This window comes from Amblyomma maculatum, chromosome 2 (assembly GCF_055883805.1).
Source record: "Amblyomma maculatum isolate TAMU_Amacu chromosome 2, ASM5588380v1, whole genome shotgun sequence".
NCBI lineage: Eukaryota > Metazoa > Arthropoda > Arachnida > Ixodida > Ixodidae > Amblyomma > Amblyomma maculatum.
This window is the reverse complement of record NC_139345.1, coordinates 95,249,097-95,276,305: the sequence shown is the minus strand read 5'-3', so window position 1 is coordinate 95,276,305 and position 27,209 is coordinate 95,249,097. Positions and strand designations below refer to the sequence as shown.

At 44.3% G+C, this 27,209-nt stretch overlaps 1 protein-coding gene and 1 long non-coding RNA gene across 3 annotated transcripts in view; one reads left to right on the top strand and one right to left on the bottom strand.

Moving 5' to 3' along the window:
* Positions 1–1,083: 1,083 nt before the first annotated feature.
* LOC146199304 (uncharacterized) lies at positions 1,084–16,169 on the bottom strand. Of its 2 annotated transcripts, none has more exons than XR_014705063.1 (3): positions 15,712–16,169; positions 13,745–13,826; positions 1,084–3,365 (listed from the first exon to the last, which is right to left on the bottom strand). It is a non-coding gene; the product is annotated as an uncharacterized LOC146199304 (long non-coding RNA). The 2 variants fall into 2 exon arrangements; XR_014705062.1 differs by lacking the exon at positions 1,084–3,365 and adding an exon at positions 4,160–7,928.
* Positions 16,170–16,397: 228 nt separating this feature from the next.
* InR (Insulin-like receptor) overlaps positions 16,398–27,209 on the top strand; it is a 180,772-nt gene continuing 169,960 nt past the window's right edge. The window contains exon 1 of the mRNA XM_084594773.1: positions 16,398–16,972. The gene's annotated coding sequence lies outside the window, so the exon portion shown is untranslated. The remainder of the gene's footprint in view (positions 16,973–27,209) is intronic.

The window sequence follows — 27,209 nt, the reverse complement described above, 5'->3', positions numbered from 1 at the left end:
GCATTTTCAGTCCTTCAGATGTTTGGTGCAAGGCAGAGTGAGGAGTAAACATGCATGGAAGGAAGGTTGGAAGAAAGCAATCATAGGGACTAATGTACTAGAAAGCACATTTGTTCAGACAGAAAGACTGGCTAGTTGGATGCTGTAGTCTGAGTAGATATTTTAAGAGCATTGAAAGATGCAACACAAGATGAGGAATACACACACCCACGGTGAACACTGACCATGAGTGTATGCTCATCTTGTGTTCATTTCAATTTTTATTGCGCTGAAAAAGGGTGACCTGGGACCTATTTGATGCTAACATGAAATAGTAAAAAACCGGTGTAAACTAATTCAGTTTCTTTACAAACATTCTGAATATAACTCAGAGGTAAGGCACACACCAATCTCATCATTATCATCAAACTGACTGTGTTTGCTAGAGAAAAAGGTCTCTCTTTTGACTTTTATTTAACATTGTTCTATGCTTATTATGACCACCACTTTACTGTGAACTTCTTGACCTCATCTCTCCACCTCACCCTATACCACCCATTTCTTCATTTGCCTTATTTTAGAATCCCCCTTGTTACCCTAAGAGCTGCCTACTTTTCATATAACATATGCTGCCATCCTTAATTCTTCCTCCGGATTTTACTTATAATACCACTGGATCACATTAAATCCCTGAACCCCTGTGCTCTCTTCCTGTTTTTTGTCATTACACCTATAATTTCCTTTCCATAGATCAGCAATTTTAGCCATTTTAATTAGTCTCCAGGTTTCAAGCCAACAAGCTTGTGCACGCTTATAAGATACAATAGTGGTAAACTGCTGCAAATGCCTGCCAAATGTGCTCCACCCCACTTTTATCCTCCTGGCCATTTCACTCTCATGGCCTCAATGTGTGGTCATTGCCTGCTTTTTAAGTAAATGTATTCTCTTACCACTTGCAGTGCGTTCTTGCCTGTCATAAACTGCTGTTCTCTTCCAAGACTGCTGAACAGCACTTAAGTTTTCTGCTCCTTAATTTTCAGACCCATTCTTCAGCTTTGCCCCTCTAGGTCCTTGATGACTTCTTGCAGTTCATTCCCTGGATTAAGTAGAGGCAATGCCACCAGCAAATCCCAGATTACTAAGGCATTTTTCATTAACTTTTACCCAAACCATTCTAAGTTCTGATAACCGAACAACCCCTGTAAGCACATGGTTAAAAGCACTAGAAATATTGTGTCTCCCTGCATGATACTCTTCTTTCTTAGTTCAGATTTTATCACATTCTCTCTGAAGGACTGTAGTTATTGTGCATTTCCTAAACACATTTTAGCACCTTTACATATGCCCTCCCATCTCTCTAGTTATTACTTGAATAAATGTAACAGTTTTGAGTGAGGTTCCAAAAAAACAAAAAACAAAAAAAAAACATGATTAATAGTAAGTAAGCCTGATGCTGACTTGTACCCATAACACAATGTAACCTATTTAAATATAGTTTGAAGGTAACGTGTGTGCCAACATAGACAGCAATAACTGACAGTAAACCGTTGATGCTGGTACAGTACCTGCCAAATACACACTATGAATTTGAAACTATTAGAAATTTGAGGCAAAAATACTATACCATCCTCCTGACATTAAATGGCCATGTATGAGCAGCACAGCACTTTGGTCACTTCACAATACCATTTGTATAAGTACATAATGTACAACTTATGAAAGAACATGACTAGTAAAACCCCACTATAGTATACTCGGATATAGTAAAGGTAAACTGAAGTCCCAGCTCATCTTCCATAGACGACTGTACATTTTTACCCTTTATGGTAAATACATTTCTGACAAAAACCGGTTATAGAAAAGTGCGTCTGGCCGCGGCGACGACTTCCCACGAAATTGCATCGCCGCACGCGTGTTACCTAGAATCGCGAAACATTTTTTTTTTTTTCAGAGAAAGAAAAAGACGAGTTTTTCTTAAATGGCTTTACCACTAGGCTTAGCAGTACTCAGGAAAAGCCAACTTTAAGTAGGCCTTGAAGCCGTGAGGGAAAGCATGCAGCGCGTAGGAAAAAAAGTGAAGCTGTCCAAAAACACGAAAAGGCGGCGCGGTCTAAACAGAAAATAGAGGAAAGTAAAAATTCAGCGAGAAATACGGGAGGGAAGAAACGGCCGAACATTCACAGCACTGTGCAGCACAAAGCACGAGGCAGCGGTGGATAGAAGTGGAGGCGCGGCGTGCGCGGTTTTGCAGCGCTTGACTACCACGCGCGTTTCTCTTCTATTGCCTAAGCCAAAAACAGCCAAAGATGATGTCATGGTCATACAAGGCTTTGGTTTCCAGATTAAATAAAACTCGGTAAACAATTCTTATAAATGAAAAAAGGAAATGGCACGAAGACACGATAGGACAGTACAGCATACTTAGGACCATGTCATCACCAACAACCGATATAATAAAGATTTTTGTCGGTCCTAGTGACTTTACTATAAAGGGGTTCTACTGTAATAAAAGATGAACTTTTGTCAGTGAGTTTGCTATAAGTGTGATGCATGACACTCAGCTACGCAACAAGGACGGTATATATGGGGTTAACGTCCCAAAGTGACATTGCTATGAGGGACGCCATAGTGGAGGGCTTTGGAAATTTTGACCACCTGGGATTCTCTGACATAACAGGAATACGAGCACCTTGCGTTTCACTCCCATCAATATGCAGCTGTTGGGCCAGGATCGAACCCGCGCCCTCGGGCTCAGCAATCAGCAATAATAGCCAGCTTTAGGTTGGTATAAATTCACTTAAAAACAGTTCAAAAATTTGACAAAATTGGGGGAAGGGAGGTGCTATTGAAGGTTCACCCCCCCCCCTCCCCGCCTTAGTAGCAGAAGCGTGAAGCGTGTGCGCATTTATGCTCAAGATACATAAAAAAAAAAAAAACACATATAAATGTGCATCAAAATCAAAACATTTAACGCATGACAGAATATACAGCTCAATCCACCGCAAAGCCACTGCCGTAGAAAGCAGTTGGAGATAATAGGGTGGACACTTAAGCTGCTCTATCATGTCTACTCTTAAGGTGAAGCTTAAATGTTCTAATTTTTTTCATTTGAGTGTTCCAAAGGACTGTAAACCTTGTTTCCTGAAGTAAAAATCCAGATACTAAAGTGCTAAAAATTATGACTGTACATGTGCATAGATACAAATTAAAAAGAATTCTTCACAGCCCATATGGTTCGTAAATGTCATGAAGCAAAAACCTGTAGATACTCTTACATTATGACAAAAACACTAACTGCAACTGCAAAACTATGCCAATCCTGTTTTCAATGCATATTTATTCGCATCTCTTTCGCCGGTCTTGCAGGTTTCGAAGTATGAGCCAACCTGTTGAAAGAGAAATTTTGATTAAAATATAATTTTCATGCTATGTCAGTCCTACTGTAAATGTATTTTGTGATGCAATAAAATACACTAAAATCTTGTTAAGTTGTTCTCATTATTTCAGAAATTCTAAACTTGAACTAGGAGCGCAGTTTTGGACAACACCCATACAAGTCTACAGCATCAGATACCCGTTGATTCTGACATGAGAGGACCCAAACTGGTTATTTTGGACAAGAGAGGTATGACCTGCAAAGTGTGCAATCACACAAATAAACATCCCCGAACCTGAACTGCATGAAACAGTAATGCCCACACACCCGGTGCGGGTTATGGTCGGCACGACGACTATTGGAAGCATGAAGAAACTTTTTTCCTCTATGAATAGAAGTTCCTCATTTCTGAAATATAGCTTCAGTCACATAGTTTTGGTTTCACTTACTTCACGCCTTCCTATGGCTGCTATTGGGCCGGGCATCGGCCAGACGTGCTGTTTCGGATGCTGCTTAGCAAGTAACTGGTCGTTTATTCTTACTTGGGACAGTGTCACACTCTTCCTTATGCCTATATGCTTGTTTCTCTTATTTGCATCCACATGCTCCTTCCCAGTGGTGTCACTAGAGTCAGATGTACCCGGTGTGGTAGCCGAGGCACCCTCCCCAACTGCCACCTCCTCCCCCTCGTTTTCAGTGGAAAGCCAATAAAGATGAATGACCTACATAATGAATACATTTGCATGCTCTTTAGAGACAAGACAAATGCATGAAAGTTTCCTTAGACTAAAGGAGCACCAATGAAAAAAAAAAAAAATGCCTCAACGTGCTTTGAAGTGGATGAATGTGGAAATTGGCAGAGCGAGAAGAAGCAGAGTCAAGAATGTTTAATCAAGTAATAAATATTTGCGAACACCGTCTCAGTATTTAGGCAGTTTGCAATTATATGAGTAGGCCTACTTTAAACAAGCAAGCAACTAGTAATAAAAAATTAACACTGCCCGAGCATGCTAATTCAATAGCATATAGAGAAATAGTGAAAAGCAACGACGTCATGCTTTTCTTAGGCCTACACATATTTTCCTTCCATATGCATATGGTTTTTCCAGTATGCTGGACGTGGCAGAAACTGTTGTGAACTGTTCATAGTCTCTGCACTGAAGCCTCCTTAAATGCGGTGGGGGTGTTTGTGTGAAAAGGGTAGCAGTGGTCTTTACAGTTCTAAAACAATTCAACATTCACAACAGTGCGCGAAGTAAACCACCTTACGAAACAAAAAATCATCGTTCTGACTTGGGTTTCATCTCAAATACAAACACCCATAGTACAGCTGTGATGGAAACAATTTTTAGCAGCTTTTTCAGGGTCACTAGATCATCCACACTTTCAGTTAATCCAAACATTTTTTCTGGTCCCTTGAACGCAGAGATAATAAGATTTTACTGCAAAAGTAAACATTATGGACTGCAGATGATGCCCCTGACTTCTCCAACTTGGCAGTCATAATTGCACCTTTTTACCCTGGTGCAAAAACAAAGCAGCATACAGAAGTTTACAGTTTTTGCTATAACCATCACAGACACTTGCAGCACTATCATGTGTTAATAAGTTTGCAACTGCTGCTTTATTTAAATTGAAAGCTTTTGTACCAGCCGCATCCTTTGTGGATCCTCATTTACATACAACATGCACTTTGCTACGCACTTAATCACCTATCCTTCAATTTGTGCCTTTATTACCTTATGCATCTCATTAGCATATAGTTGTAAGCTACAACATTATGTGAAAGACCACCCGACATAGATATGAAGCCCTGCTTTAACCCAGCTGTACAAAACAGCCTGCGTGGCCTAGGATGTAGCATATTTGAATCGGCATCTAAAGGTCTTGGCACGTTCAATTCCCATCTGAAAAGAGCAACCTAAATAGGCAACTTGTGCTATGTTATGTGGTCTCATGACGTTGCACAAACTGCCAACCAGTCAGCTCCCAGTAATGTCACTCGCAACTACCCCCTCGCACCGCCATGCATGCGACTTTTCACTCACAACACCAACAATGTTAGACTTCCTGTGGAACACCATTACATTAAAATTGCACTATTACTTTATGAAAACGTAGTCCTCTGCCACGTCCCAAGACTAGCTTATTTCGAATAGCAGAATAGCAGGCACAACAAACACTGCGAATGAACTACATTGTGCTAGATGTAGATGCACACCACTCAAAGTGGCACTACTGAATTTGTAAGGTGCTGAAAGATCATACCAATGCTGCCAAGCATTCCATCTTTTTACATTAGAGATGCCTTGAAATGCTTCTGATGAAAAGGTCACTATAATTACCAGCAGCCTAACTACACCCACTGAAGAACCACTGTCAATATAAACTTTCTAATCTCATCTGTGCACCCAGTTATGCTGCCCATTACATTGTCTCTACTTGAAGCCCATTCCGTTTCAACAAGGAACTACTGACTGTCTTGCCATTGCATCACACACCCAGCCCATACCCAGCTGTTCGTTTCAATTACGATATCATTAACTCGATCCCACTTTTCGATGGAGGCGAAAAGAAAGGGGCCCGTGTGCTGTGCGATGTCAGTGCACGGTAAAGAACCCCAGGTGGTCGAAATTTCTGGAGTCCTCCACTAGGTGCCTCTCATAGCCTGAGTCACTTTGGGACATTAAACCCAACAAACGAAACCAAACCAAATCATTTGTTCACTTTACCCATACTGCCCTATTCCTGTCGCTAACATTGAAAAATACAACTTCCCTTCACAAGGCTTGCTGCAATATCTTCAACTTAATTTCAAGTTATTTTATTAGCCTCGATGTTTTTGCCCATAGGCAAGTACTGGCAAGATATAACTGCTGACTCATTTTGAGGACTGCTGGTAAACAGCGATTCATTACTTTTGAATGACTGCCAAAAGCACTCCATCCCATCCATATTCTTCAGCTGAAGGGTGCCTGCTCCAAAGGCACTCCTTCAAAATTCACTCAATCTAATGTTGGAAATTGCATGTTTCACACAAAATGTCATCAGTGGCACCCAATCCACATATTCTTTTCTTTTTTTGGCATTGAAAGGCACACTGGCAAAAATGTTTAAAAAGAAAAGAAGGCCACCGAACCATAACAACGCATAAAAAAAGGCAAGAAACACATGACAACTACTTGTATTGCTAACTACTTCACTGCATCTGCAGTCCTTACTCAACATGACAACTCACCCCGTAAGTATCTCACACTGCCTCTGTACATACACAGAGGCAGCACACACCACAAGAGTCAATTTCGAAGGCATAAACAGCCTCATAAACAGACTTGAGTGACAGAGGGCAAAACAACACCATGAGAGGCTGAATGGCAGATCAGTGCCTCGAGCAAAGTCCATGTTTTCAAAGCGTTCTTGCCCTCCCCACCAGGAAGCACTTTCTCTAGTGTCACACAAATCTTATCTCTGGAGGCCGAGCGGGAAAAACGAACAGCTCCAAGCTGTGGTTCCAGAAAATCTCTGTGGCTCATCACAAAGACCTGATGCTCGTGCAAAGATAAGAGATCTTGCAGGCTTATGATAGCTTCTCCTGGTCGTCAGCAACAACAGTGGCGTGGAAAATTTGCACCTTGAGCTCAGTTGGAACGACAACAGGGAGAGCAGGCCTGTGCTGTGACGACGTTTCTTCCACTGTGCCGCAGCACTGAAGCTTCTGCAGAGTCATTGCAAGGGAAGCTGGCGCAAGTGCAAGCAGTGCTACGCAAATGCTGTTGCAGCTCTGAAGCTCGGTACTCTACAAGAAGAGTGTGCAAGTATGCAACGACAGGAAAAGTTTAATTAAAAACCATGCACCAGCTAATACAGCACTGCTACCTCCTTATTGGAAAAGCAGTTCTCGTACTTATTTCTATGGCTCTTCAAGAAGACCTTGTCAACTTCTATTGTTTTTTTACTACCTCTATTAACACACACTGTCATGCGCTATCTTCACATTTTGCTGCCCTATACTGACAAAAGAAGCCAAGGTTTCAAACAACTAATATATATTATGGGCTGAAGTCCATTTCTAAGGCATGTCATTTTCATGACATTACTAAATCACTACTAAAAATCTTTGCTTTCAGCTCAGTCCTCCTCTGTTCATAACCCAGCCTACGAATTTTGCGTTTTGAAACTTTTTTGAGGTTTAAGGCTGCCATGTTTTGTGGCATGTTTTGTAGAAGATGGTGAAGCATGACCTAGTCTGCCATCAAAATTGACAATCTGCTCTAGGAGCCGTTCTCTGAAAGATAGGTGCTCAAACTACAGTCAATACTGCTGAAAGAGCTTGCAACTTGTTGAAGTTCTGGAGAAATGGCCTCTTGCGTGCTGGTGCTTTGCTTGTTGCTGAGACCCTATCAAATGGAAACGAAAGTATGGGAATGTAGAGGCAAGCATGTGTAACAGCTCAAAAGTGAGCTGAAAGCTCGGTGCTCAAACTACAGTCAATACTGCTGAAAGAGCTTGCAACTTGTTGAAGTTCTCGAGAAACAGCCTCTTGCGTGCTGGTGCTTTGCTTGTTGCTGAGACCCTAGAAAACGGAAACAAAAGTATGGGAACATAGAGGCAAGCATGTGTAATAGCTCAAGAGTGAGCTGAAACTGAAAATAAGCTTTCCCTGGGGTGTTGGTTGAAATTTCAGGGTAATGTTTGTTTTTAATCTCGCACTGAAAATTGCATAAAAATGACTAAAGTTACCTCTTGCAGCGAAACATTGTCATTATCACTGCATTAGCCCAGGTGACCATTTCTTGGCAAAATGTCACTATATTTCTTAAGTATGCATTGTTCTCTATTCATTGAAGAGTGTCCCCCCTTAAACTTATATTTTGCGCTCTCTCCAGTGCGCCTGTCACTAAAAACTTCCCTCCTTTTGTATCACCTATGATGTACATTTGGCTCTTTTCACTCAATGGCACCAGTGTTTCTTAGGTGAAGCAATGACCGCAGCCCACTAAAACTTTCACCAAGAAGGTATACCTTCCTGTCCTGTAACAACTTTGGGTGTGGAAACTAAAATGGATGCTCTGTACCAAATGTGTCTAATTGGTGTCTGCTGGGTGAGATTATTACACTACCTTTGTCGACGCGCAATCATCATCGCCGTCAGTGCTCATGGTTTTCAACATCAGTCTGCAGGAAATTGGGCACATGCACTGATCAAAAAGTTCTTGACAAAATTTTTCTACGCTGTTTCTAACAAAACTGCTACAGAATCGACCATTTGAGACCGAAAGATTTTCATTGCAACAAAAAAAACTGGACAATGAAAGTGCAGTGTTCTGTTCCTTTAAAGACAACTGCCATTTTTGCCTATTGAACATATGGGAACAACTGAGGTTTCAGTATGCAGCCCAGCTGTTCCTGAACACAAGAACACTGGCTACAATGAAATCAGTTCGCGGAGGAAGCGAGCTTTCGAAAAACACAAAAACTGCAGCAGAGCGAGCAGCGTACAAGCTTCAACTCGTCGGCCATTCTAGACCGTTGTTGCCCATGTGGGTGTGTAGAATTTCGATTTTTGCTATTTCTAGCTAGAACAGAGCTTTGAAATGCACTAAAGTTAGCACAAAATGGCTCACAAGGAGGCAAAAAGAGCCAACTTAATCCAAAGACACATATCCCAAAGGTACTCCGAGCTCACCGAACCTCTGTTTAGCATACTTAATAAATTTGCTCAAACACTACCTTTCCAGTTAAAACCAAATTTAGAAAACCTGTTTTAGCGTTCTCTTATACTATTTCTTTTTCTGGTTTCAACCAAATAATCCAATGCTGATGTTGATTCGGCTATTCCCCTTTTTAGCAAGGGATCGCAAAGTTCTGGATCAGGCCGAGAGATAAAAATATAAGGATAAAAAATATAAAAAAAAAAAAAACACCCCTAGCTACACATCCCCAGGTTGCAATGCTGGAAGCACCCTAGGGACTCTGGAGGTATTTCCTGCACCTTTCTTGATTCATGTCTTGAACCTCCATTCCAACATCCCAGAATATAAGGATAAAAAATATAAAAAAAAAAAAAAAACACCCCTAGCTACACATCCCCAAGTTGCAATGCTGGAAGCACCCTAGGGACTCTGGAGGTATTTCCTGCACCTTTCTTGATTCATGTCTTGAACCTCCATTCCAACATCCCAGTTCTATTTTCAAGAATCATGCTTCTAAGTAAAAGCAATGCAATGAAGAACAAAGGGAGAGTGGGAGCACTTAAGCACTGCCTTTAAGATTATGACTCCACTACTCACTTAATCACTAATCTCCTAATTTGTGCTTCTGTTATCTCACATATGTTCCTTACAATGCGATCATAAGATGTCCCATCATGTGAAAAGCCACCTGACAGATACAAAGACCAGGTTTAAAAAGCCGTATGAATGTGGCTGTGGCCAAGGACTACCATGTCTTACACAGACAACGTCCTGGTGGGTTCGATTCCCATCTCACCCTCTCATCTCAAAGAACAAGCCCTAGCTGGCAGCTCCAGACAGGTCATGTGGTCCAGTGATGTCACACAACTCGGCAGCCAACCATTGCCTGGTCATGCCACCTGCCAAATACCCCCTGCCACAGCCATTCTCATGATTTCTTGCTCACAGTGCTGACAACATTGGGCTTTCTGTAGAACGAGGCCTTTAAAGCTATCACTTCAAAATTTTCCTTGCCATGTCAGGTGAGACGGCGCTTTGGACAGGTGACTAATCAAACTGCAGTATCATGCCCCGAGTAGATATGCATTGAATTGCCAGTGCGGAGTCATGCCCTCTGCAGAGGCTGCTCAATTTCAACAAATCTTTTATTCCTTGAGATAAAACTGTTTTGAGGAAACTGCATGAGCTAGAAGACAATACATTGCACTATCAACAGAGTCATGTTCAATATTTTTAGCGTGAGCCACTAGTGCATGCAGATTGCAGTCAAAATTGAAGAAGATTGGTGTCTTTTGCATTTTTGTTATTTTGTTCAGCAAGCAGGAGTACAGCTCATGGCCCAAATTTATTTTTTTCCCTGTATAGTACTTCACTTTGCCAATTTCAAAATTTTATTGAATAACCATGAAAAAAAGTGCTGCTTTTGAAATAAACTAGCAAAATAGTGGCATTCTGTAAATATCAAAATAAATATAAAATTTGCAGAAAACATAGTTCTCATGTGTGAATTCTGCTGAAGCGCAAACAAGTGTGCGAAAATGTAGGAAAAACGGCAAATTTAGTTGCATGCTAAATATGTTTTTCAAAGAATTTCCTAACACTCATATTTGTGCCAAGCCACATATTTCAAGAACACGTAAACAATCAAGAAGTTTTTTCAGCAGAAATAATCAGGCTGAATACTATTCTCTATAGCCACAATTACTATGAATTTTTTTAAGAAATCGGAGACGGTCGAGTGCCATGCCTGGGACATCTGCAATGGAATGACCCAGCTTTGATAAATGTGCAGCAGACACTAGACCCCAAGGCTGATCTAACAGATAAATTCGCCTGTGCAGATGAAGACAGAATGAAAGTGTTTTTGCCAATGGGTGTATTGAGAGATGCACTTTCTGATTCCCTGGCAATCTATGTGGCCTGAGTCACAGGCAGTCTACATACTCTTGAAGTGACATATTCCTCTCACTTTCTCCTTCAGCCTGTGCTGTGCACGTTTACATGAAACAGTTCAAAGGCTGACATTGCACTTATGTTCTTTGCTTTGAGGCCCGCTAACCAGAATAAGAAGAAAAAATTGAAAAAATAAAGGATGAACTTCACAACTGTATGCAAAGAACAAGGTAAAGCCGGACTAAGTGCTGAATTTCACAGTTCTAGCAGAAAACTCTGCACAGGTTTACACTACCTGCAATGTCAAATTAAACCTCCTCAAACATAACGGAGTATAAAAAGTCTTACATTCTGCAAATTTAAACATCTCAATTGTAATAGCTGGTAAAGTATGCGACAAAGTCCCTTTGCAACTTTATGCACAACGAAAACATAGTGTATCTGCATCAGCACATAAACCAAGTATTCTTGTTCAACTGTTGCTATGAATTAAAGCTCTGGAAGTGGTTTTAATCAGCTTAAACCGTGACCTAAACCATATTTAGGACTTTTCGATTTCTTGGCCAGTGCAATATAACAACGTCATTTAGACTTTGTCATTTTCTCTATACTGGTCTTTGTAATGTTTTAGTGCAATGTTACGAACAACCAGCGCTGGCGTTCAGCCACTGATGAAGAGATAATACGGCACATTATGGTGCATAAGCCAATCCAAAGAAGGAAGAAAAAAGGGTGAAATAAATCAAAATAAAAAGAACTTATCTAATGACCAAGTTTGTGCTGTTCTTTAGATACTGTATTTGCATGTTCAATAAACACAATTTTTTCTCCCAGAAAATCACTGCAAGTAGTAGTATGTGGTTATTTTTATTATAGATTCAAAAGGAAGGAAAAGGTGCTTGCAGCCCCAGTATCTGCTATCTGATATCTGAAGCACCTGAACTGAGGCGGCGGAAATGAAGGGATAGTGAGGAAGTGGTAGACAAAGTCAAAAAGGTGAGCGATAGGGAGAAAGGACAGGGTAGGTAAAAATAAAAAAAACTATATATATACTATGGCACAATGACTGCAAATCAGAGCATTGAGTATATTCAGGCAGAGGAAAACATGCAGCAAAATTAGGAGGCAGTAAAATGGAACAGAAAGCAGGCTGGTGAAATCAGTACATCCGCTTTACAACTCATATTCTAAACAAACCAAAATGCAGCCTTCAGAATAGTTTACGTGCTTGACAGGACAGTCAACAACTCTAATCTAAATAAGGCTGCACGTATAACTCGTGTAGCGGCCCAAAACGCTGTCCAAAGAAAGTGCAACGAAGCTGCACTCTAGCAAAGCTCACTAAATTCAGAGCAAAGCCTAGTCACAAGTCGCTACAAACCATGGTATTGCAGATGAAACAGAGGAATACTCTGCAGCCAGTCCTGGTTTCTATTGATTATAAGGTTCCTGGCCGACGTTTTTGTCTGTTCACCACATAAAGTGATGTAATCTCTGCCTTCGAAAAATAGTAATACCTCACAGTACTGCGCATGGAGGGGTATTTAACATTTTAGCCTCGGGGAGCCTCAATGGCTTTCAAAACACGCTCAGGAAACCTGCATGTCTTCCCTTCCATCTCTGTGCTGACCGACATGCATGCAAAAATGGATGTGCAGACACAGGGCAGCTCAAGAAATGCCCAGATTTAATAATGATTGGCTGTCAAATATAAAATGGGCTAATGAAGGTAGGGGTTAAGGCCTGCATAGATTTAGGTGCTTCAGCAAACCCAAAAAAGCAAGAAAAGCACAGAAAAAAGGAGCTGATGGGTTTTGCGTAGCTTTCAAAAAAGGGCCCCTACAAGGATTCGCTATCATAAGCCTCAAACAGCATGCTCCCAAAAATGGAGTGTACTCATTACACGAGGGAAGAAAATTTGTACGTACCTTCTGGCAGCAAAGGTAAGGCGTGCATTTATTATGCAACTAAATACTGGATTTAGAAAACAAAGGTCTTACGCAATTTTTCTTAAAAAATGATTGTTTCCTTGTACACCATTTCATTATTCCTTTCGTTTTCAACAATTCAAACAAGTAACCACGAGGACTTATTCTGGAGCATTACAAAAAATGTTTCTCTCAAAGTTCAAAATAGGCTCTGAATGGTAGTTTATACAATTCAAGTTTTTACCAAACAGAAGAAATGTTTGGTTGCTTCATTTCAGTCATGTGCTGCATGCATTACCAACTGCATATGGAAAATTTCCCCGTACAGCTAAAAGCAATATAAGAGGGTACACGGGACCGCGCGGCTTTCTCATTTTGCAAAGTGCTGCTTCCAAAAGAAGATGATAATGGGTGACACAAGAGGCATGCTCGGAAAGAGCAGTCGACCAAGCTGACTTTGCATGCACCTTTAGCACTGATTCTTATCACGTGTTGTTGGCAGCGCTTTGCAAAGCGGGGAGGCCACGCGCTCCCGTGTTCCTTCTCATATTCCTTCTAGCTGTACATACTAAGGCTGCTGCTTTTATTTTCCAGAGAAATGGCTACCATTTGAAATTTTAAAAAAGTGATAGTGCCAGGTACCACAGCTGTGAGATGGCATCTGATGTGTTGACAGCACAAATGAGAAGTCAAATTAGTACCTGTGTCTTGAAGGCTTGCTTCGAGCAGACACTTGACGGACTTAAATTGAAGTGATGGCACATTGAATAATAAGGTTTCAAATACGCCTTCAACATACTGACAATTAACTGGAGCAACTGCTTTGAAATCAGAATAACACATCAGCAAATTTCTGTGTTACGTTCAGATTTTACCTGTGGCAAGTTTCATTTTCAGGGAGGCAGGTTTTCGAGCAGCAACCAGGTTTGATTGGACTCTTGTATAACATGTTCAGCGCTGCAAAAACAAGAAAATTTAAGCTCTGCCTGAAAATGAACAGATGTCTATAAGTTGTCACTGGTCTGACTGAGAAGTTTTATGGTAATAAGCATCCTTGACATCCAGTTAAGCCGTATAAGAAGTTTTCAAATGTATCGTCTACAATTACCTATAGAATGCGCAGTTCATTCCATCCAAATTAGCCAAAGAAGCTGATTTAGGACAACACAAGAATCAAGGAAGCTGCCCAAACATACACTAGTAGGCTCCACTAGGAAGGCAGCAAAAGTTATGACGACAGTCACCGATGCAGGTTGATATTACTTGGGAACTGTAATATAATATACTCACACACACAAAAAAATAAGTATGTGTTATTAGCTATTTATTCCCTGAGCATTCCCTGAGCACTAAGTTCCCTCGTTTGGGACTTGCACAGCTTCATTGCAGCAATGTCAAAGTTTACAGAAGCAGAAAAAACATTCCTCCATAAGTGCAAAATGTTTTCTTCCAGAAGTTGATGACCAAATAAGAAAAAGTAGCTCATTTCAGGTGCATTAAGTTCTATGATGAAGCATCACTATACTTTATGAAGTACATGAATCAGTAGCTGTGACATTTTCTTGACTGAATAACCAAAACTAAAGAAATGTATAATTATGTGCGCATAATCATACACCAACAAGTGGACTGTATTTGTCACCTAACATGCAACATGCCATATGTGGCCTGAATTGTGGTGATTAATACATGCACATTTGGTTAAGAAATAAAAACGTAACATATTTAGGTAGTCACAAGAAGTACCGCAAAAATGAAGCATGTTTTGCTCAAGTGACACCAGAAATTTCTTGTTTGCAGTAGCATAAATAAGCCTCAAAAGTAGCATAAGCCTCACTAATACTTCAAAACATTTTGTTTTGAAGTATTAGTGAGGCTTCCTGAAAAAAAAAAAATAATGAATCAATAGTCAGGAAAAATACAAAAGACAGGAAATCATGCGCTTCCATGTTGTTAGCTGTTTAGGTTATTTTGGTCACAAAAGTCATGCCAGTGATTGCCATTGGTGCTATATTGTTTTTAGTCAAGAAATTCAACTAGGATAAACTTTAAAAAAGGCACGAAACACATCTTCATTCCCAGTGTAAGGCCACCTTTTCAAGCAGCTGTTGTAAGACTGCAGTGACTGCGAGATGATACACAGGAATACAAGGGAAGTAGATGTACTTCAGATTCAACAAGCAGACACAGCTGCTTGCTGTGCATGAGTGCCCTAATGCATCAGTAATGCAAAGCTGGTTAAGTTCAAATTTGATGCTGAGCATTCACTGACAATGAAATGTCTACTGGGCTGGCTGACACACAAAGCAGCCTCATCAATCACATGCAAAACTAATGCAAAAAGCAAGTGTACACTGCTTCGCATATGAAATGAGATGTCACTGGATAACTTCTAGGTTGACACAACTTAATACAGTGTTTCTGCCGTGTGGAGATGTGCCCTGAGCCATATTTAAGAACACGGACGTGCATAGCATGCCAAACATGCTGAATAAATGTAATATAAATTTAATTATGGCATCATACTGCATTCGCAACTGGTCGTATGTACTTCAAAAGCGTATCCAGCACCGGCACACATTAATGGAAATTTAGATTGCAGATACATTTATGTATAAGGTAAGAATTGTTGCAAAGATTGAATAAAAATACCAGCCGGACTCAAATGCTGCCCGTAGGTGTTTTGGTCAGCCTGTCACGACATACGAGCACCAGCAACACAATACCTTAGAGTAATGTGAACTTGCCTTTCACATAATGTACTTGACTGCAAGAACAGCATACTCAGACATGAGGAAGCATTACGACTATTGGATGTTAATAAAAAAGAAATTGTACTCACCGCGATGTCGCCACGCAGACGTATGTACCACAGCGAAGCGATATCGCTTCCCAATCTGAGACAAACGATAGCACGAAATCAAACGTAGTACGTACGAGGCGGCAGGACGCAGGGCCAAGAGTTTTCGAGTCCGTTCACTGCGCTAATACGATATAATCTGCGCAAAAACATAGCCTAATTTGCCCTGCAATTATCCACAACCTGAAGCTGTCGCAAACTACAAAGTACGCGCGCATATCATGCGGATACAAACAATACAAATGCGAATGGCGTACTTTTCCTCCCTCTGCTAAGGACAGTAAACAAAAGATATACAGGATATAGAATCAGTCTACTACTTATTATAAACATAAAGAAATAACTTTTAAGAACAGTTTTTGTGCGTAAGCGACTGACCAGCACCCAAGAGAACAACAATAAAACGTTTTTTGCTGCTGCTGCCATGGTAGAAGCTGCTGCTGCATTACTCAAGACTAAAGCATGTTTGCTCTCATTCTCGCAAAACGTACGCACAGCGAACACACACAAAACGCACGGAAGAATGCGGCACCACGGTTTAGAAAAAGCGCAGCAAAAGAAAAAAAAATATAACTTGCGGCTTATGCAGTTTTGTTATTAATTTCGCTATGCACAGCAGAGAAGCGGCAGCCCCGTCTGGCAACGGCAGCGGTTGTTTACATCTTCGCAGACCATTCCCGATTCCCCTACGCGGTCGCCTTTCCCCCCCTCCCACTCGTGATACTTGGACTCAACCTCTCTCTCGGGCCAATCAACGACTCCTGTTATTTGGTCTAAAGTGCTATGTACGGAAATGATTGATCAAGTGGCATGAATGTGGCCGTGCGTTTTTGTTTCCCAAAGTGGTAAAGAGATTGTTCACCCTTCCCCCACTCCGGGTTGCCACTACCGACGCAGAGAACTGCTGTCGGCCCGCTTTGACCACGGTGTATACACACAGCAGAGGTCCAAGAAAGAGTCGCCGACGCCGCGGATCTCGGAATATGCTACAAAGCCGCGTTGTTGAAACCGCTGCTGCTGTTCCTGAAACACCGCCGGATTGTCTACCCGTCATGAGCTACGCTGTGCTGTGTAGTGTGTGATCGTGGTGACGCCGAGAGCGCTTTGATATTTCCACTTTGGCCGCCTTGTTTTCCTCTGGTGTCGACGCTTGCATCCATGTGGGCCGCGATCTTGTTTGGGTGTCCAGGTCCTTGCCAGCGTGCTTCACGATCGGATTGCTGAATTTCATCGAGACAAACAGGTGAGAAGTGGAACGACGACTTTAGTACGTTTAGATTTTCAGCCCGCGAAACAGCTTTCGGCGCCGATCGCCGTTTCCGACGCGAGGGTTAGCGGCCCGTTCGGTCGGTTTCTCTTCCATGAACAACAGAAGCAACGAAAGTTTCGAGACCGCGTATTTCATGCTGCCGGTGCTTCAGCTACCTTCGCTGTCTTAAGTGTTCATTGTTTGTGCTAACGACGAGCTTCGTCGATGGTGAAATCGACGCATCGAACCCGCGCTATTCCGGCTGCTCTCGCTTTGCTTCGGTTGTTTGCGAACGCGGCGCAGGAACTTGCCATGCGCACGAGGAGCTACTTTTTTATTACTTGTTTTATTTGTATTGTTTTCGTGGCCACGCTTCGGCTCGTGCAACGTCTCGCGGCGTAGCTGGAACGTAGGATCCGGAGCCTCCTGTATACTTACGAGGAGAGTTCGGCGATGAGGAGGGGCCTGAAGCAGCTGACGTTTTAAGTGACGTCGCGCGAATAAAAATCGTCATGTGGCGTCACAACATTCGGCCGCGCCGCCATATTTACGCACAATTCAACGTCATCGTAAATGACCGTGCCGCCATATTAACACAAAAATGCTAACTTCACGGAAGCAAACATGGCGGCGCCCTACGGGGCGAGCCGGCCTTGTCGGACCCGGGAAGAATGTTTTGAGAACAGGTCAGCACCTGCTGACCAGGGTCACCGCTCGTGTTAGGAGCAGTGGGGGCTATAAATGCCGGCGCCGACTGCCATCCTGTGTTTATTCGGAGATTCCTCTAGCGTGAATCGTTTTTTTGTTGGACGCTCCTTTGCGGACGAAGAAGACGACGCAGTTTCTTTTGTACATTTGCACGCTCGGGCGCGTCATTTTGGTGAACGTTGCCACGAACACCGTTCTCTTTTCGGTATTGGCGTTGCGCCGTTTCTAATCGTTGCTACGTGTGATGACTCGTGGCATCAGTGTACTGTGGGTGGAACTAAGGCTTCAGCGGGCACTAACATTAGCGCACTCTTCTCATAACAGCGAACGCACACCGCCTTTACGTTTTCTTTTTTTTTTTTTTTTTGTCTATTGCACTGCTAGTTCATACAATGTCATTTTCCCGGAACGAACAGCTAGACCATTCCGCGCACACATCATCGGAGCCAAGTATGAATCGGTGTCATCAGGTCACTATCACGGTAGGTGGGCAAACTCCTAAAGTGATCTAAATTCAGGGAATAATTCAGCAAATCTTAAATAAGTTGTTACCCGTAGCAGTAAGTTGCCCATTTCACAGGTCATTCCAGGCGTCACAATAGCCACTTCAGATACTTTCGGCGACTTGTTTTCGCCTGTCATGGTCGTATCCAGCATCACGGGGCGATTAGGTTCTCGCATGAGAAACGAATATGAAACAAGCTGTAGTATATAGAATATTATTTGACATTCCGTCATTAAATTTCGGCATGTTTGAGTGTAATAATCGGGGATGACAGTTACACATTCCTTTCTATCAGTGACCGCTGTGTGGAACCATGCGCAACAATGAACTTCCCTTAGGATCCTCCAAGCTTTGCTACTTACACAACAGCTGCCCTCTACTGAGAATGTCACTTTGTAGTTAGTGCGATTGTTGTGATCGCGTTGGCCCTTGAAATCAGCGGTGGCTGATGTTCATTTCAAGATCGTCAAAAATATCCAAGGCGGTGTAACGAGATACCTTCGATACTTGGTGTAACCTTACACGTTCTCCCAGCTAGCTATGTCGTCGTGGGTGGTGGTGTGCGCCAGAGAAGACGGTGCCAAGCGAACTACACGGTGTCGTTCCCTATTGAGGCCGAGCCACATTTTGTTTTCTGTTATCTGCCCTGGTCGCGTTCGAAGAGAACGGAGGGAAAGGCGGCGGCAGGTCGACTAGGGGAGAAATTGGAGCGGCATTGTCGGTATCTCGTCGTTCGAGGACGGCTTCGAAAGCACCGCCAGTGCTGAAAGCCGGGCGGATTTCTTTTCTTTTTATCTCCCACATTTTCCCCCTCTTGGCCGGTGTATGTGTATGCGTGCGTGTGCGAGAAAGGGAAAGATGCCGGGCGAGTGCAGGCGACTGCACCGGCCGCGTCAACTCGCGACGGAGGAAATAAAGAAGACCGACCGGCCGGCGGTTTTTTTTTTTTTTTTTTTTTTTTTTTTTTTTTAACATTGGATGCCAAGGTACTGCTGGTCGTGTCTTGTGTGCTACCATTGTTGGGAAGCCCGAGCAAGCAGCTCGAGCGGTTTCCCGTCTCTGTTTTCTTACTTCTTTTCAGCCCTTCGTCTTCGTCTGGGGAAGGGGGGGGGGGGGGGGGGGAGGAGTTATGTCGGCGCGACGCACCGCCGCCGTTCGGGTAAAACAGCGGCACTGAGTGGTGTCGTAGTGTGCTCCACAGCGGCAGCCGTCTGTTGTGCCCGCCGCCGCAGAGACGCGCACTCCCTCCTCCAGCTTGTGGCTAGGCCTAAAGCGCGAGCGAAGCCGTGCGTTTTTTTGCCCGCCAGCAGTGGGGTGCGCGACGCAGTCGCCGTGTCTTTGTTGGGGCATTCTCTCCCACCACTACCAGTTCGACGTCCTGCCAGGAGGGTTCCCGGGTTCGTTCGGACGCCGTTGCTCGCTCCCCCTCCCTATGCCGCCCAGCCGCCGACTCGGAGGGGATTTCTTTGCTTTATGTTTGACTTTTTTTTTTCGAGCGTTTGCTTGCTTGCTTCCTCCCCCCGCCCCCCTCCCCCCTCGCGCTTGGCGAGTAATGGTTGGGCTCCGCCGGGGCGGCACGGAAGCTGACGCAGACGTTGCTTATGCGGCGGCGCTGGTCCTTGTTTGTGCAGAAAGCTGCGCCGGGTTGTTTACGTCTCGCCGCTCGCGGACACGGGCTCGTCGAATTGGATACTTTTCCGCCCTCTCCTCTCTTTCTCCCCCGCACGTTTAGCTGTAGCGCTCCATCGATTGCTTTTCGTCGTCACGAATTCGGCGTGCGGCCATGTCCTGGCTTATGCACATTGCTCATACGTAAGCGTTTTCCGGGCTTTTTGCTAATAAGAACTGGGTTTGGGATTTCCGGCTACTAATAAGAACTGGGTTTGGGATTTCCGGCTACTGAGTTGTGCTTTTTCTGTCTGTTTTGTTTTGTTGCATGAACCAGGTGGTTCATCAAGTTGTCCGGTAATTAATTCAGTGCCACCAGTAGACGAGTAGCGTCGGGGTTTATCTCATGGTCATTCCCCTGGTTCCCAACGTCTACGTGTCTGGCTTTGTGGAATACATTCACGCAGTGCGAACTCGGTGCTGCATTCCGTTTTCAGTGCAGCCGGACTGAACCTTAAATTTTTGTTTGAACCGTTGTCATTGCGGGAACTGATAGGAGCCTTTCAATGAACCGGAGTAGCAGTAAGAAACTTGTTGTCGACTGGCAATGAGATCATTTAGTTGTCTAACTTCTGGGCTGTGCACCTTTCCTCAATAATTCAGTCTTCACGAATGTTGTAATTTCCTACCTTTTTCGATGCTGTTTGCCGGCGTCTATAGGAAGATTGCATGGAGAGATGCATGCTGGGTAATATCCGCCATGTTGTCGTTGACAGCAGCGTAGCCAGACGTCATTGCATTTACCGAGTGCGTTGACATTTTCGACCAAGCAAACACGCGGCTACTCTTGCGCTGCCCTGCGTTCGTGCAAGATGTCGGCAGATTCCTGAGTAACGTATGCGTCGACAACGTTCCCGAAAGATCGAACGCGCCGTGAAAACAAGACAGAGCAGTGCGGCGTGGACCCGTTCATGCTAACCGCGGAGGACTGCACTGTGGGTCTGGACATGTGGCCGTCCTTCGACATGTCCGACATTCATGATTTCTAGTTCTGGCGACTAGTTTGCTACGTGCCCTGATGGGTGTCGATCTCCCGTCTGTTCGTCGGTGCGAGCCATTTGCGTAGGCTTCGCTCAGAGATCTCCTTTACCTCTTTGGCATCGCGAACTCGTAGTCGGGCCTGTCCGATTGTGCCAGCAACCTCTGCTCGCATTTCACGCGGCTTGCAGACCGGGCTGTTCTGCTGCATTGTCTGCTGCTGACGACGAAATGGCGGATTACCCAGCGTGCACCGCTTCATTCAAGCTCTCTATATGTTGTCACTTGTCACTCGACTGCCCGGAGTGCAAAAAATCCTTCGTAAAAGCTCCGACACCATTTTCTCCGTTCCATAATCCCCGCTTGTGCTGTTCCCATTCCCTCAACACCTTGAGCCGATAATCATGCAGCCCTTCATTCAGACGAGGGTGAAACGAAAAAAAAAAAAAAAGAAGAAAAAATAAGATGAACTAGACAGAATGAAAATTACGGGTGCCGTCAATACCCGACTTTCGAAACGAACGTCATAAAAAAATGTTAAACCGCTACAACATAATCACGAGGCCAAACTCTGGTGAACGCCTTTGACAGCTGCCGATATATGTTGCAAACACCTATCACGAACGTGAACAGCGCATGCGCGGAGCTAGGCCTAGCGGTTTGTTTTCAACCAGCGGACGGGCGCGCATGCGCAGAGCGGCCGTGGCCAAAAGACGGATTAAGGGCATGCAGGATTGTTTGCTAACGGGCTAGGTCTTTACGGACGGGAGAGCCGCGAATTGAGACTCCACAATGGGGCAGCGTACTTTATGATGGAGCAATGGACACGATGAAATCGTGTTAAGGGTTTTTTCTGATCCCGTGGGGGCTCCTAAAAATGAGGCAAAAGCAGCGGTTCACTTTGTACGGAGGCAATGCGTGGACCACCCCTGATATTGCGGAAAGGCCACAAGTCTAGGCAAGCCCACTCGTAAAGAAAACTGCTTTTGCCACTCCCGCCCTGTAGATGTACTACGTAGGTTGTGTAGATACGTCGCAAAGACGGCGATTGAGGCCGTTTTTTGCGTTTTCTCTCGTAGCGCTTGCTGCGTGCGCGCACTCATCGGCCGCATGCTAGAGGTGCGTGCACGTGTCGCTCGCCAGCGACAAGAGAATAGAAAGTAAAGGAAACGAGTCAGGGCGGCGAGGTACCGGCGCTGCTTTCGACCAGTCTCTTTCTAATTGCTGCGTATACCCTATGCAGTCAAGGCACAACTGTAGAGGCAAAAAATAGGCAACCACCCCCTTCACCGCTACACAAATCGATAGGCTGACGAAACGCAGCGCATATACGCTTAGCGGTTTAGGGTAACACACGATCGGTTGATTCTTTCTCCGTCAATTTCCTGCGCAGTATTTGCAGCTCCCGTGACTTACCTCCGCGGCCTGACCCGCATTGGCAGATGGTCGACGCTGCTAACTTTATTGGTTTGCACAATCGATATCAGCAGCGTAAACGGGTTAGGCTCATTTTTTTTTTTTATTTTCACGTCGACGTATTGTGTGGAGTTATCTGGAGAAGGTGAATTCACGTAACTGTAAAGGAATACGCTCTTGACGAGCTTATTAATTGGATGCGCGCAGAGGTTTATCGATAACCTGCGGATATATGGCGTCAGAAGTTTGCCTAGGATGGTTATTTTCATTGGCGCCTTTTCATGAACACCTTTAGGCATACACATGCAGTCTGATTGGGATTCTGAGAACAATGCAGTGCAGCAGCGAGTTAGGTTTCTTAGACGGAGTCGTCTTTTTTAGGTTTCGGATCACCCGAATGCAAATTATGGTACGCGTTTGCTTGTCTGTTTGTTTTTTCTCTCGTCGAAATGGAAGTTTTCATTTTTATTTTTGTTCAGTACACTGGCAGTCCGCGTCACCGATACCGCTCCAATCTTGGCGCCATCCGCCGATGTCTTGCTAACATTGGGAAACCATTTCTTTGGCTCCTTGTTCAGTGAGTCCGTGTCGTTTAAAATTGGTGCGGAACGCATGATTTTTTTTTTTTTTTCACGTTTTCATCGACTCCGACAGCGTGAGCAGTTACAACTGCCTGAAGGATAGGGGAATGACCGTCACTCGCCTCGAATTCAAATTGAGAGAACTCTTGTTGGAAAGTATGAGGGGGTGTTTGAACCGTTAAGAAGACGCCATAATGGTTACAATTCCGGACGAATTGGAGGTAGTCCTCATTTCTGCAGCCTACACAAATCTTGTCTTAGAATCCGTTAAAAAAAAAAAAAAGAAGCAAAAGTTCTTCGACTTTATTAATGGGGAACCGTGCAAACGTTAACCAGTAACGAGGACGCTGGTACAGACTCGGTTACGAGTATTAGGGAAGGCAGTGTTCAAACGGTAGCCTTAACTTCACCGTGTTCGGCCTGAGGCCGTTGCCGAATATCAGGGCTATTTATGCGAATAGCCTGATTAACAGTATTCGTACTGACTTGAGCGTTGCAGTAGCGCGTGCTTTCGTAGAAGCGTGCATTCGCTTTTTTTGGGAGGAGTACTATAACTGCCTCAGAACTGAAATGAGCAAGTTAATCGTTGATGTGTAGGGTGTGAAATTCAAGCATCATTAGAAATTTTAGAAAACACTATTCCATTCGCTAAACGAATCAGTAAATGCAGCTTCAAAAATAATAATTAAAAAAAAATACTCGAAACTATTCTCACATTTCGCGAGTGTTTTCGAGTACTTTTTCAGGCGAGTTACGTGAAGAAGTTTACTTTGCAGTTCCTTCGAGGAGTTTTCGAAAACGGCGCCCGCTCCGACCAACGCCACCTGGTAAAAAGAGCGCTGGGTGGTGTGGTTCCGACGGGTGTAGGTAAAAACGTCCCCGGAAAAAAGGTCCCCGGAAGATACGGCCCCGGAAAAAACGTCCCCGGAAGAAGCGGCAACTAGGAAAAAACGCCCTCAAGGCAAAAACTGGTCCTAAGAATGATTTTTACCTGAAATCACCGAGAGAAAAAAAAAAAAAAAAAGATTTTATACAATTCTTTATTGGCTTTGGGTTAAATGTAATCATTTGGAACCTCTGCCCTCTGGGTGTCCGATATATAAACAAGCACTGCGTAAAAACATGGTGAAATAGCCACGTACCTGGTTCTTTGCACGTTGCGTGGTTCCGAGCTGCGCAGCTCGTTAAGCAATCATTAAACAGGTGTAATCAGCTTGGTAATACTGGCCACTGAGAAAGATACAAGCGTAACGGCGAAGTGGTTTAGTTTCGGGGAACCGCCCTAAGCACAAGGCGTCACTAGAATTAGCTCACAGACCTTCTGGTGACGAGGTTCAACCATTTCTGTGGTGATGGTATAGGATGGTGTAAGCAGGACGAGGCTTAACCGATCGTGCACCATGTCCCCCCCCCCCCCCCCCCCCCCCCCTCTAAAGCACCGCTCTAAGCTTCTGGTCTGGTAAAGCTGGTGGTCAGCTCGCCTTTTCTCCGCAAACAAAGCGAAAACGAGGCGCTGTCACTGTATTACCGCGGCCATTATTTTTTTCTTGTGAACGCCCGCATCAGTTCGATGTTCGGGGTCACTTCCAAGCCGACAGGTGGAACCGCTGTAAGAAAGTTAGCATACATCATTCATCATTGCAGCTCACCACGGGGAAAAGCTGCGTATGTCCTATATCGCAGAGACTACAGTCCCCGTTCGGGGACATTTTTTCCGGGGACGTGTCTTCCGGGGTCTTTTATTCCGGGGACATTTACTCCGAGGACGTTTTTACCGGATCCCGGTTCCGACACGGCACACAGCCGGCGGTTGCAGTCGGGGTAGGAGGCTTCATTTTCGCTGTGCGGTCCATTCATGTGGGGCGGATTTCACAGTGCTCATACGTTGCTTGCTAGATCTTGCGACGGGGCCACGGTTTTGTCTCCGCATGCGTGGGCGAACTCTGCCGCGATCGCCGACCGCGATCTCATTGGAGGCCGTGACTCCCGACTTTATCGCATACCGAGATGCGGTGCCACTTTATTTACCAGCTGCAAAAGTTAGTTTTTCCATATGGTCTGCTGGTGGTGCGACGTTCCTGTAGTCGAAGCCAGTGTTGCCGTTTGTTTTTTTTTTTGTGCTTTTATAACCGCGTGCGTTTTGGCGCCGTGCCGCTTCGCAACCGCTAGCGCTTTGCGTGTCTTCGCTCGACACCGCTAGCAGCGACTGTTCGTGCGTATGTTCCATTCTATTCGAGCATTCCATTCAGTCCTGGTAAAGTACTACAATGTTTGGATCCAGTTCTGTCTCAAGAAAGTGCTATTCGCGCACCCTTGTACCCATTATGTACAACATTATTCCGTCTATCTTTTAATCGCTCTCTCTTCCTCGAACTTAGATATGTGGCCGGAGGAGCTAGCGGTCGTATTCGCCGACAAAACGCAGGAGCTTCCAAAGTACACAAAGGTTCGTGAAGTTCGCCTAATTACGTAATCACGCCGAGTAACGTCGCGCGCGCCTCCTCGTGTGTTCGAGCGCACCATATCCCCCACTCGCGGTGCTAGGTCAAGTATAGGCACATATGCCCTTGGTCCTCGACACTGTGGTCTCCAAGTTTGTAGCTATCCTCCTAAAAGAAGTGCCGTCCCGAAGCAGGTGTGGAAAGCTGCCGCCGGCGTGCCCGCCTTTCGTGTGTGGCCGTAGTAAACAAGTGGCTCTCGTCTCTGAAGGCACAAGTGCACATGAGTAGTAGCAGCGTCCGGGAAGCGGATAGTACGCCTCACGCGCTCAGCCAGGCTCAGCTCACGGCCCTCGAGACCACGCGACATGCGGCTAACTAGGATCTTTCGCATACTATTTCCCTGCCGCTGCTGATGTATACCCCCCTGCTACGCTTTCCTTCCCTTGGAGTCCGATTTCCATTGGCGACCATCGGTTATCCTCTCTTTGCATTACATGTGCTGCCCAATTCCTTCTTCTCGATTTCCACTGGCATGTCATTAACTCGAGTTATTTCAGTTACCCACTCTGCACGCTTCCTATCTCCTAAACGTTACACCTACCATTAGTTCCATACCTCTCTGTGTTGTCTTCAACTTAAGTAGAACCCCTTTTTTTTTTTTTCTTTTTCGAGGAGCTTGCCATCAGGCATAATGAAAAGGGAGTGGGGATTAGGAGGAAGCTAGAAGAAGGAGTGTAAACAGGTCTCCCTTAAATAATCGAATAAGTTACGAATAAACTGATTGTTTAGCGTCCACTTCCTGTAGTCACAGTCGAGGTCCCACCGCAGGACTATATTTCGTACGTACCACTGTCGCACAGATGCCGGAGCTGGCAATGTCCACAATAGATGCTTCATATCGCACAGTTCCGGTGAAGTACCACAATGGGGGCATTTTTCGGTCACTTGAAAGCGTTCGTCACGCCACCGATGACGCACAGCCTTTTCTTTAGCCTCCACGTTTCAACCCCATAAGGGAGTGCAGGTAACATGCAACTATTATATATACGTTCCTCCTGAGCGATACCGGTAAGGTACTCTGGGAGTACTTGTCGAATGCGTTCCATCCCAATCTTATTCTCCTAGTTATTTCCCTTTCGTGGTCCGGATCTGCGGTTACTACATGTACTAAGTAGACACATTCGCCTACCACTTCCAGTGTTTAAAGGGCAACTCCGGAGGTTTATTGAGATTCGAATATTCTAATAAAATTTTTACTGTAGATTCTCCTCTCCGTCCTGACGCATTCTACAAAATTTGGGCGCCGTACGATAATCCGTTCGCGCGCAACACGACTTTAAAATATGCTGTTTTCATGGCTTAAGTTGAGACGATTTCTGCCGGCAACACTGAGTTTCTGACGTCACAAACAGTATACCGGCGTTACTGTCCACTTCCCTCATTATTATGAAATTGTGAGGCTTATATTGAACTACCTCAGACATTTTATGCAATGCTTCATGATTTCCATACGTTATTTTCACCATCTAACGCACGTACGAACGTTTTTCTAATACTGAGTGTGACGTCACCATTTCATCTAGTGGGACGTCGTTTCTGGCCGTGAAAGCAGTTTCGGTTTCGATTTGCTGTTCTTCATTTTTAAAAATACTACTAATTGGAATTTCGAAAAACGTTTTTTTTTTCTTTTTTTTTTTTTTTTGCGTTGGAGTCAGGACGTGCCGAGGAATGTAATTCAACCAAAAACACAAAATGATGGAAAAACTGCTGTTCCTTCCCGATTCTATTGCACGTTACCTATAGTCTTTTGACATGACATGATGACGGATACTAAAACAACCGCGTATCAATCTCAAATTTATTGCGAAATTACAGTAATCACTCAGGGAGCGTCTAAGATTCTTGCGGGATTTACGAAAAGTGCGCGATTAAAT